Source organism: Euprymna scolopes, chromosome 28, assembly GCF_053919585.1.
Source record: "Euprymna scolopes isolate OS-2025 chromosome 28, ASM5391958v1, whole genome shotgun sequence".
Lineage (NCBI taxonomy): Eukaryota > Metazoa > Mollusca > Cephalopoda > Sepiida > Sepiolidae > Euprymna > Euprymna scolopes.
In genome coordinates this window covers 1,934,926-1,947,732 of record NC_136509.1, presented here as the reverse complement: position 1 = coordinate 1,947,732, position 12,807 = coordinate 1,934,926, and the positions used below count along the sequence as shown (strand labels likewise).

Here is a 12,807-nt window from a genome sequence, read left to right as displayed (position 1 = left end):
TTTATTGTCTTTTTATTTTATTTTGTTTTAAGCAAAATCTTCCATTGCTATTAGTAATGATAAAAAATAAATATTTATAATTTTAAAGTACCAGTGAAAGTAAAATATATAGATCACCCCCCCCCCAAATATATTTTTACGCTTGAGAAAATATTTGCACAATTAAGTTGTGTTTTTATGGCAATCGGGGAAAATGACGACTTTATAGTTAAGTATTAATAGATTTATAAAGAATCAGAATCGAAAACGATAATTGTATCGGAATCAGGAATTTAGTACGGAATCGGTAATTGTATTGGAATCGTCCCACCACTAATAGCTCATCTTATATAGCGTGCACTTTACCATTAATGACTCCTAATGACGCTAAGAACTCAACACAAAACGTGAAAGGAAAACTTGTCAAGAAGACATGCCAACAACTTGATTCAAATGTGTCTATCGTTATGTCATGTTTAACAATCGGGGAGCTGGTGTGCCATGCCAGGATGTAACATCCCTTTCTAGGAACATACCTACGGTGCAGACATACCAAATTACTTTTCCCGGCAATCGAATATGTCATAAATTGTTTAGAGTTTGAAAATGAGTTCAATATTATCTTTATGTTCATTCCATCTTGGGACTTGTGCATCACTCACCATATTCACTTAAACTCGGACCATCAGATTACTATCTAATAAGAAGTTTTAAAGATCACTTCAATAAATTAAAACCAAGAGAAGTCGAAATAAGTTAGTATTCCGTATTCACTTTAAAACATCAATAATATATATTTTTACTCTTATTCACCCAAAATAGGTCATATTACCACTTGTACATAAGGATTTACTATTTGAGATTATATCTACATGGAACTATCAACAATTTCCCCCACTCTTTATCTGTGCCCAAACTTAAATGTAGATTCCACGAATAAAGCTTTTTTTTCTTAGAATTGCATGCTCTCTCTCCGTTTTCCTACCTTCCAGCTGACTACAATATGGTCGTCTTCAAGTCCAACGTAAACAAGTTTTTGATGAGCCGTCCTCTTAAAATAACCAAATCTACCAAATTTCCACTAACGATTACTACGATATTGTCCCATTGACTATCATACACTGATTAATCCTTATCATCAAGTGGCCTCTAGGCCTTCATTAGTGGTGTAAAAAAAACTATGTGGGGAGTTGAGTAGCAATCTGTCTGTTCGTATTTCATGTAAACTTCTATGTGTTAGTACAATTATGGGAAGCAGAAAAATGGGAGAGAATTCTAACGTCTAACACTTCGAGGAAAGAAACTATTGGAGTAGAAGACTTTCCGGCATCCATCTAATCGCATTGAGGTGTTTCAAAATCATGTAATGCGTTTCATTACTGGACATCGCCTAATCGAAAAAAAAATCCACTTTCCGTCAAACAACTTCCTTACCGCCTCTATTTGGTTGTTAGTTGATTGTTTTTGTTTGACGGCATATCGACCCTTTTCAGGTTATTTAATGCCGAATCCAGTGATTTTGAAGAACAATTTTTTAATAGAGTATATTTGTTGTTTTTTTTAGTCGGTTTCTATTTAACCCATAGTTAGGACGCTGACAGGTACTACCACTCCGGGTCAGAGTGGACCTGGGAGCAATGGCAATTAAAGGGTGGCTCCACACTCCCCAAAGCCCGCAAAATGGGGCCTCACCATCGGATATAGTTTAAGGTCATATCCAGGACCCGTCTCTATTTGATAAAATCAAGACTAAAACCTTTAAACTTTTGGGGCATATCAAACGATTAACTGTTATGCTTTGATCGTATGTTAGAAGGCAAAAGAAGCAGAAGAAAGCCAAGAAAAAGATGGAGAGAAAATGTTTTTGATTGGTCATCTCTCAACAGTTGGGCGTCCATCAACCAATTTGCCCTGGATCGGAAGCAATGGCGAAAAATAAGTCACGTGGGTTCGCCATCCTCACCAAGCGGAGGATGCGACTTATGATTCCTGCTTATGACATATACGTTCGGGCTGCGGGCCATATGTCCGAAATTGTATTTAAATTATGAAATTCAAAATGAATCTTTAGAATAAACCGAATAATAAAAAATAATTTTGATAAACAAATAATTTCACGAAATGGACTTGTCAACTGGCTACTTCGCCCGAGTGATTTAATCACATTAGATTATTTGCTTTCGAGGTATGTAAATTCACATATCTACGTTGATAAGCCAGACACAATAAACCCCTTAAAGACAACATGCAACGCGTAATTGCTGGTATACAGCCTAATTTAATGCGCAGAGTTTGTGAAAATTCGATCCACGCGAATCATGAGGCCATATGCTCAAAACTGTATTTAAATTATAAAATAAAAAATATTAATCTTTGTAATAAATCACATATTTGCGTAATAAAAATATCTTTTCTGTAATTTATTTTAATTAAAATTTCGCCGTCTCCAAAACCTATATATGTTTGCAACGTTCATGAGTTGCAATATTTAAATTTGTAAACTCCAGTATTGTCATGATGAAAATTAGAGTTTGCAAATCCAAATATCAAAACTTATAAACGTTTTAAACATATTTTTGTGTTGATATTTTAAAAATTGTTTGTCTTCATGTATGCCAACTCATTCCATATAATAAACATGAAACAGCTGCTGGTCTAGCTGAACTGAAAATCTGTACTACAGCAAAACAGTCTGTTTATCGATGCTTTTTTGTGGGGGAGGGGTGGGGTGAGCATACTGGTGAGTGAAATAACAAACTGCCATAAGCGTATAATGCAATGCTTCTTGTGCAAACAAATGAAATTTACGGCGTTTGGACAATATTGATGATTGTAAGTCTCATCTAAAATAGCGTAGGGGTTAGAACCTCCGTCTTGGCGATCAAATTTCGATCCCAGTTTGAGGAAGCTGCTACTGTAGCCGTACGGAAACGTTGTGATAAAGCGAAACAGTCTCTCCGCTGATCATAGTATGTTTCTCTCTATTTTTTCATTTTTCTTATCATTTTGTGTAAGCCAGGGATGGGGCATCCTACCAGATGCCAAACATACACCTGCTATTTTAGACACTCCAACCGAGAGATCTTTTTAAGATTCTAACCGTCCCTTTAAGTGCAATTGTTTGAATCTCCTTTGCACTTGGCTTACCTGGTATATTTGTAAGATAGTTTGTAAAATTCTTTTTCATAAGTCCGGTTGCTCCTATAATTACTGGAATGATAGAGATCTTCTTAAGGTTCCAGTTTCTTTTCATGTCATACATAAGACCCTGGTATTTGGTAATCTTTTCCCTCTCAGCTCTGTTTAACCCAGCATCATTCGGGACACTAACTTCCACCAAGGTTGCTTCCTTCTCCTTCTTGTCCCATATTACAATGTCGGGTTTTATAGCTCCGTTTTCTAGGTACGTGGCTGTAGGGATTGCATAGTCATAGTGGATGGTATATGACTTGTTTCCGACTGTTCTTTCGGGTATATGTTCCCATGACTTCTTGCTGCATTCGATATTTAACTTATTGCAGATCGTCCAGTGGAGATATTTGCATACTTCATTGTGTCGCATTGTATAGTAGCCGTCCCCTAGCAGAACCTTACAGCTAGAAATCAGGTGGCTCACACTCTCTACTTCTGTGTGGCAGAACCTGCATTTGTTGTCTTTGCTGAGACCATATGTGTGTATACGTGTGTATATGTGTGTATATGTGTACGTGTTTGTGTGTATGTGTCTGTATGTGTGTATATGTTTGTGTATGTGTGTGCATATTTGTGTATGTGTGTATATATGTGTGTATATGTGTGTGTATATGTGTATATATATGTGTATGTGTGTGCGTATGTGTGTGTTTGTGTGTGTATATGTGCGTCTGTGTATCTATGCATGTAAGCTTTTGTCTTTTATTTTGTTTGCGAAACTTTTTGAACGAATTCAATGATTTATGCAAAAGAAAACTTGTACCTTAATGATAGTTTCATTAAAGTGATGTCTGCACATAGACACGGTTGAAGCTTAGGCTCTACTGGTTTTATATGGTTAAATCCCTATCAATCCTTATTACTTTCTAACTGTGCATCGGATGTATACCATAATACTTAATTCGCTGTACTTTACTAAAACAAAAATTTATAAAAAGAAATCAGCCAAATCGACCTGGTAGTTTCCGAACAAACTATGAGAGTAAATGTGGTATTTTGGTGACTAATCCTTATTAATACCTATTAATTTTTAATTGTGAATCGAATGGATCCCATAATACTTAGTTTGCTGCACTGTATCATGACAAAGGCTCGTAGAAAATGTCACCTAGATTAGCCTAATAGTTTCAGACAGACAGACAAACGGACAGACAGACAAAGAGTACTAATCTATATAGCTATAAAAGTGAGAATGTGTGTTTGTGAGGACACTTCTAAACCTATATATCCAACAAAGTTTTTATCTACTAACTTGAAATTTTGGTATATAGAATATTCAGACACGTGGAAAACTTTTTACTTGGTTTTCATTCGGAAAAAGGTGCTGACAAGGTGTCAACATTAAAAGATGGGTACGTGAAAGACATTGGATTTTCGTCTGTTTGTCAATCGTTTCACGAGTGCGCATGCGTGAATCATTCACATAACAGATTACTTATGTTAAGAATAAGTAGGTTTGAAAAACCTTTTAAAAGGTCGTGCCAAGCTGATCTAATGGTTATCGTACTTGACTCACTGTAGTAATTGTCTGTATTTTTGAGATGAGGTTTTTCATTGATTGAGATTGTCGGACTGACTTCCTCATCTTGGTTGTTATCGTCACAACGTTTCGGCCGTTTTACCCTCCGGCCTTCATCAGGTGTTCTGTATCGAACTGGGGAACCGTGTGTTAGGAGTCTCGAACCCAACCCTAGCATACTATCCATCAGACGTGTTAATAGTATAAGAGAGGAGAATGAAACCCAAAAACCTCCAACGGTCTGCCTACCATACATACGAGGCATCTCCGAAAAGATTCAGAGAATATGTGCCCCCTACAACATCAGGACGGTATTCAAAAGCGAGTCAACACTCAGACGACACCTGGTACGAGTGAAGCCCCGCATGGAGGAGAACATGACCAAAAACTGCATATACTCCATCCCATGCAGTTGCAGAAAGGTTTACAAGAGTGAAACATGCCGCCCCCTTTAAGTAAGGGTGGAAGAACACCGAAAAGCGGTAACTAAATGGGGAGACGGAAAAATCGGGTATAGCCAACCATGTCTGGATGGAGAGGGGGGACCATCGCCCCCTATGGGATGAAGTAAAAATAATAAACAGAGAGACCCACCGGAAAGTGAGAAAAGTTAAAGAAACAGCTCACATGCTCGGACATAACAACCTACTGAGCAAACCAAGCATAGATCTGAATGCAATTTGGACACCTCTGATAGAGAGAGAAAACCTTGAATAACAACATAGGTTTAACATTAACAAAAAACAACTAAGAATTGTCATAGTGACATATGGCCGAATGGTCCTAGACGTTGTATCAAAGTTCAACTTACCCAAAGGTGCGAAGGTAGTGAAAAATTAATATTCAAAACAGAGAATCAGCAACTATGTCCCAGAGCCTAGCTGGAGTCCGAACACGGTACCCCCGTAATAATAATAAAGGGTTGGGTTCGAGACTCCTAACAAACGGTTCCCCAGTTCGATACAAAACACCTGATGAAGGCCGGAGGGTAAAACGGCCGAAACGTTGTGACGATAATAACCAAGATGAGGAAGTCAGTCCGACAATCTCAATCAATTGACTCACTGTATTTAGCTTTTGGTTTCGATCTCAGATTAAGTACTTTTTTACTTACAAGAAGTGAACTGTTTAGAAAAAAAATAATACTTATATGCACGTTTTTTTTTTAAATTTATTTTTAAAAGGAATTTAACGTTATGTTTAATACCTACGGTATTTCTGTTTATAATAAATAAGAATTCTGCATTAATTAAAATGTAATATTTATGCGTATTTTACGACTGGGCAACGCCGAGCGGCCTGCTAGTATTATATAAAAAGACGTGTCGATTTGCGTGACTGAGAAATGTTTTCTAGAAACAAATGATAAAGAATGGACTTGAAAAAAAGAAGATTTTTACATATTTTCTTGAGACTGGGACAATTTCTTTAAGATGTATCGACACGCCGTGTCCGGTAAAATGCGTCAGCGCTCTCAGTACTTCATTTGTCGCAACACTCGAACTCGTGTGAATTAATTTTTACACTGCTTCAGGTGCCCCCAACCCTTCCAAATGGAATGCCAGGGGAACTGACGCATTTCTCTGACCTAGACGTATTGACAGCCTGTAAGTAAATTGTTACAAGCTAAAGAAAATATATAAAAATCTTCTTGAAAAGTTGTCCGATACTTCGTGTTTGCAAGAAAGAATGTGACGCAAACTATTATAACTTGTGAATCAAATTTAGACGCAATATATTTTTTCATCATTTAAAAAAAAAAAAAAAAAAAATTGCCTATAGCGAGGTGCGGTAGAAAAAAAACACGTTGACTTCGCACCCCGCGATTTCTCGCAACTTCGAAGCAATCGTTGCCCATAGAGTAATGGACGTCTTGGCACTCGGCATTTCATCACATGTTGTGCACGCTTAAAAACGATGTCGCTTAATAAAAAGGAAACACACGTAATGGCATGAATATTTATGATTTGAAAATTGATTGAATGATCGAATATAATAGATGATTCAACTGTCTTTGGGGGAAATAACAAATAAAACGTAAAGTCTTAACACACACACACACACACACACACACACACACACACACACACACACACACACACATATATATATATATATATATATATATATATATATATATACCAATCTAGCCAAAATATTTTAAAATGCCCTCTTTCACCTTCTGAACCTACCCTCACCACAAAACCGGACACTTACTCCTTCCCCACTGGACAAAAACGGCTTCACACGCATTAACCGTTTCATATGCTACTTACCTCCATTCGCCCGTAAGCACAATAAAACCTTACACATTCTCCTGACGATGTCTTGACGAAAGACGAAAAGCAAATAAGAAATAATAATCACGACATACTTCGAAGATAAAAAATCTAACACTGGGACATTTATTAATACATTTGATCAATACAAAATAAAAAAACATCATCAGAAAAACTGATAAATAAAAACGCTATAACTAAACAAAAGTTCTTTGGTCTTTTAACTGTTTGTTTGTATGAAATCATGCTGCCTAAATATACACGTTTTCATATTACCCACACAGCAGCAGCCGTATAGCACAATGGTGAGAAGCCTTGACTGTCATTTGGGCGGTCGGGTTTCGATCTTGGCTTGAGGCAGCTGCCTGTCTAGCCGCACTGATGAGCTGTGAAGAAGCGAAACAGTAATGTATATGGATGACTATATATATATATATATATATATATATATATATATATATATATATATATATATAAAGTGGATGGCACTATATATATATATATATATATATATATATATATATATATATATATATATATATATATATATATATATATGGCACTCTATACTGATGATTCCCGAAAGGATGAAACACTTGGGTCTGTAGGTATTTATTAATTATTATAGTAAATAACTATATCAGCCCCGTTAAAAAAAGTAATCTACTTCTAAAATTTTAAGTGTTTAGACACAAAATTGGCGGAGGAGTTTGGTAGAGTGTTCAAAGATCAAATTGTTGAACTTTGACTCCTTGACAGCCACATTTCTGGCCGAAAACCGATTAAAATTTTTTCCAAAATCTCAATACTCCTTATGTCAAATTACAGAGTAGTTTGGTAGGAAAATGTACACATACGGACACGCACATACAATTTCACTTATATATATATATATATATATATATATATATATATATATATATATATATATATATATATATATATATAAATTTCATTATTAATATTTAAATATATATATATGCATATGGGGAAAATATGCTTATTCAATTATATTTTACCCTTTATTTATACTTACCCTTTTATTTATGAAGTTCGATGTATGTTAAATATAATTATTTAGGTATTGTGCTGTGCGTTCACCAGTGGTTCCTGGGCCAATCGCTTGTTGATCTTGCAAGCTGTTTCAGTGGGGGTTTGGCCGAGCTTAAATTGAAATAAGAAAATTATGTGAAATTGCTATTTTCCATCTTGTATTCAACATTATGGAAAGAAGACATAATTGTTTTAAAATGATTGTAATTTAAATGCTTATATAGAGCGAGAAGTGATCTTTAAAATAATATATAAAGTAAAGGTATTATAACAACTTATTTGAAAATATTTCATTTGAAAGGCAAACTAAAAATTCAGCGAGAACTTTCTTGTTAACGTAATAACTTAAATTTATTTAAAATCGAAGTTTGAAGTTCTAAGAGGATTCTGTCCGAGGAGTAACTTAGACGTTGGCACATGGAGGATAATTTGCAGATACGGAAACATTTCCATTTGCTTCCCCTGAAAAATTATACATACGATTAAAATTTAATAAAAATAGGAATATTTGAAGCTTGAAAGTAGTTATGCAATCATAGACCTTTTATGAGCGAGCCTTGAGACTCGAGGATACTTACGCAATCATCAGTGTAACGTAACAATTCCTACCGATTATGAAATTCGAACCCAGTTACAAAGTCGCCATTTGCTGAACCTCTACGTCAAGGTCACTAAACAATTAGCACGAGAAGGAAGGGAATTAAGAATTATTAAACGCCGAATTCGGCAGAGTATAATGACAATCAAGAGTGTTCGCACGAGCGGAATTGTGAACATTGCATAAGACGCTAGTTGACTTAGTTATAATTCCGCAGACAGTGCCCATCTATAAGTATTCTTAAAGGGACTTGATAATTAGAATGAAATAATAATTATTCATTTATACCTACAAACACTAGTGTTTCATGCTTTCGCAGTTATCAGTGTAGAGTAGCAATTTCCGCCGGTCATGAGATTCGAATAATGATATATATATATATATATATATATATATATATATATATATATATATATATATATATTAAATCCTCGAAACAGTGTTTCATGGTAAACAACTGATGATCCCTTAAATTACATTAGTACTGTAGTGAATTCGAGAGAGCAAGTTGATGCAGTGATTGCAGGTCATTAAATGACTTACTAACTAAATAGTTTTCTAACGAATGATAAAAAATATAAAAATTAAATTAGTTTTTTGTATAATTTTAAAGGTAAAAAAAAAACTTCCAAGACTATATATATAGAGAGAGAGAGAGAGAAAGAGAGAGAGAAAGCGAGAGAGAATTCATTACATTGAGCTTCTTAAATAAGGATTGATATATAATAAGAAAATATATTTCTACACACACACATATATATATATATAATTATTTTTTTACTATAATAATTAAATACCTACAGACACTAGTGTTTCATCCTTTCGGGATTCTTCAGTGCAGGGTGTCACGATTACTACCAGTCGAACGATTCGAACCCCGCGACACGAGACATCTCTGGCTCGATTAGCGGAGGCCGTATCCATTCGGCTACCATTAACCGTGTGAAATAGCGTTGAATTTTAAACATTTTAATTTAAATGTTCATTACGTCAGACAGACAGTGATCAAATCGTTATACGATGATCTACGCATAAGAGCTAAATTGACCGACTTTTAATTCAACTGAAAGTGCTCAACGATAAGAAACGAATTTCTTAAAGGGGCTGTCATAATTATTTTTTTACTATAATAATTAAATACCTACATACACTAGTGTTTCATCCTTTATATATACATATATATATATATATATATATATATATATATATATATATATATATATATATATATATATATGTATAGCGAGGTGGGGGCGCCCAGCTTTGCCCAGGCGTAAAATATGCTTAAATATATTTTAATTTGTCCAGATTTCCTATATATTATTATAGAGTCGTGGTTTGCAAAGTAAGAAAAAAATATTTGGGTGCCATCAGCTAGAATCAAAACTTTATTCAAAGCTGGTGACGTTACCACTGTACCAACGTGACACGCATATGAACTGATTAAAATTTAAAATTGAACATAAATTAAGATGAATGTACAAAATGTATAACGATTTTTTTTTTCAATTTTGACCCATTTGTGACCGCTTAAAAGCGGCTAAAGTCCAATAAAAGAACGGTCCATAAAACCCCCAATCATTTGACGTCACTAGCGCCGCTCTGCGACTTTTTGTTTCGGAGGAGATACAGATTAAAAATATGGAGACGGACAGACAGACATATAACCTTATATATATATTAGATTATTATTTTATTTATCCATATAACATTTCTATTAACCAACTTTCAGTATTTACTTCAACAGTTTTCAATACGTTATAGAGCCAGGTAGTAAGTCATGAAAATATTTATGGCAATTAAGCTACACATAATTTTTCGCGTTTGATCTTCATAAGAACTCGTCATTTTGGCCTGATGTAACGACTCGTCATTTAGCCGATGCAGTCAGAGAGAAATATACAACGGATAACAATAATGAAAACGGCTGAAATATTAAGGAAAACTCTTGAATGTGGAAACTAATTCACACGATCCATACGCGCTACAGAAGTAAAACCACATGAAATTATGAAAATTGAACTTGTAGAATTGTAAGTTTAACGCCCTCGGCTTCTTTTTTGTGCACACCAAATAAGTGAGGAAGGTTAAAGGAGGATGGAAGGACTGAGGAAAAAAATCAGTAACTAGACCTCCATTGGATTAGTGCGAAGAGAACTGGGACCTTGGGGAGGCTTATTGCCACCCAAATCCTAGCGAAGACTAATGGTCACTACCAACCAAAAATCAATGGTAAACGGCTATTGCGATAGCACTAACTAATTTGCAAAGTTTATTGAAAGAGGTGGTGATTACTTGAAATCTGGGAAGACTTGTTCTCACTTAGACTCCAGGACACGCCACCGGTTATTGGGAACGAGAAATCTCTGACGATGGTCTGCGTGAAAGCTCTTACTAAGTAGTAGTAGTAGTAATAGTAGTAGTAGAAGTAGTAGTAGTAGTAGTAGTAGTAGTAGAAACTACTACTAGAAATAATAATATCAATAATAATCATAATGATAATAATAATGAAAATAATAATAACAATAATAATAATGAAAATAATAATAATGAAAATAATAACAATAATTACAATAAATAATAATAATAATAATCATAATAATAAATAATAATAATGAAAATAATTATAACAACAGAAACAATAATAACAATAATAATAATAATAATAATAATAATAATAATAATAATAATAATAATAATAATCCTTTAGAAGTGCGAGGAAACTCTTAGAAACAAAAGTATACAATAGAAGTTTAGTATAAGGAATATACATTAAACTTTCTAAACTTTGATACCGCAAATATAAGTTGGAACAGTAACAGGAATATGCTTCCAAATTGTAGGTAAAATCTTGGACCCTAATTAGAAAATTATGAAGAAAAATAAAATGTATCCAATACTTTTGCGTGTCACTGTATATTAAAGCTAAAATAGATAAATCACCGGAAAATATTAAATGTACACTGTGTACAAAGAGACGAAACAGTAAACTATATAATAAGTAAATGTAGAAAACTAGCCCGTAAAGAATACAAGAACATACAGAACTGCATGAGGAAAGTAATACACTGGGAACTGTGCAAACGACTGCACTTCGGACACACAAACAAATGGTACAACCACAAACCGAAGACAATACTGATGTGGGGTAATATTTCGTCTTTAATGTATCGTCGTTCCATGGCGATCCGTTCCTTTCTCGTATTTTTCTCCTGTTTTCTATTGTTTGTTAGTTATTAGCACGGCTTTGCCAAACGCAGTCCAGCAATTCACTGATTCGCACACTAGATTCTCATCGACTAAAAAAAAAACAAAAAACAAACAAACAAACAAACAGGCGATATTTTCGCAGGTTTTTTTTGTTGTGTTGACCCTGAGGTCTCATCAAGGAAGAAAAACGCCCTCACAGAAACTCGTATACAATCGCATTTTTTCCATTCATTTATTTTTTCCATTCGTTTATTTCTTTAAAATTAATCCCCACCCGCACAAAAAGCGATAACATAAAAAGAGAGAGAAAAAAAAAACGCATTTCGTCTGTGAATGATGAATTAGCTTTTCTTAATTGAAGAAATTTGCGAATTCATGTCGTCAAATTTTAGTCGTTTTTTATTTTGAAATTATCTCATTTATGCATGCCTTCATAGGAATTTGTGAAAAAATATTAAATATCAATAATCCGATTTTAATTTTAATATTAACTTATAAGCACCTTCCTGTTATGTATCTGACTTTTTTCGATCGATGTAACCTCCGGTTTTCTCTAGGTTTATCGTGTCAAACACGGGAATCTGTCTTTCGAATCTGAATTTTTACGGAATTTCAAACGGAATCCTTTTTTTCATCAATAGTGTTATCATGCTCTCGTTCTGTCAATGTCATGTTTTTGATCTTTTGAAATTAGTGCGTCGTATTAGGAACAATATCATATTAAACAGAGAATTGGATCTCTAATAATAAACAATGCATAAATTAAAATATATTTAAGCGTATTTTACGACCCGTCAATGTCGAGTGCCTCCTCCTGTCTTAAACTATATAATTATAACGTGTAACTTACAAACAAATTCTGTCTCGGATTTCACTGTTTTTTCTTAGAAAAAAATAAAAAATTGTAACGTAGGTATAAATTAAAAAAGAAGAATCCTGTCTCAGATTTCGCCGATTTTCATTTAAAAAAAAAAAAA

At 34.2% G+C, this 12,807-nt stretch overlaps 1 protein-coding gene across 3 annotated transcripts in view; it reads right to left on the bottom strand.

Annotated features, from left to right (window-relative positions):
• Positions 1-12,807, bottom strand: part of LOC145249433 (ADP-ribose glycohydrolase OARD1-like) — a 146,572-nt gene that overhangs the window by 87,933 nt on the left and 45,832 nt on the right. Inside the window, exon 1 of one of the 3 annotated variants that reach the window (XM_080110992.1) lies at positions 8,006-8,135. The exons of the other annotated variants lie outside the window; for them this stretch is intronic. The gene's annotated coding sequence lies outside the window, so the exon portion shown is untranslated. Of the gene's footprint in view, positions 1-8,005; positions 8,136-12,807 lie in introns of those variants that run through there. 3 annotated transcript variants of the gene reach the window in all.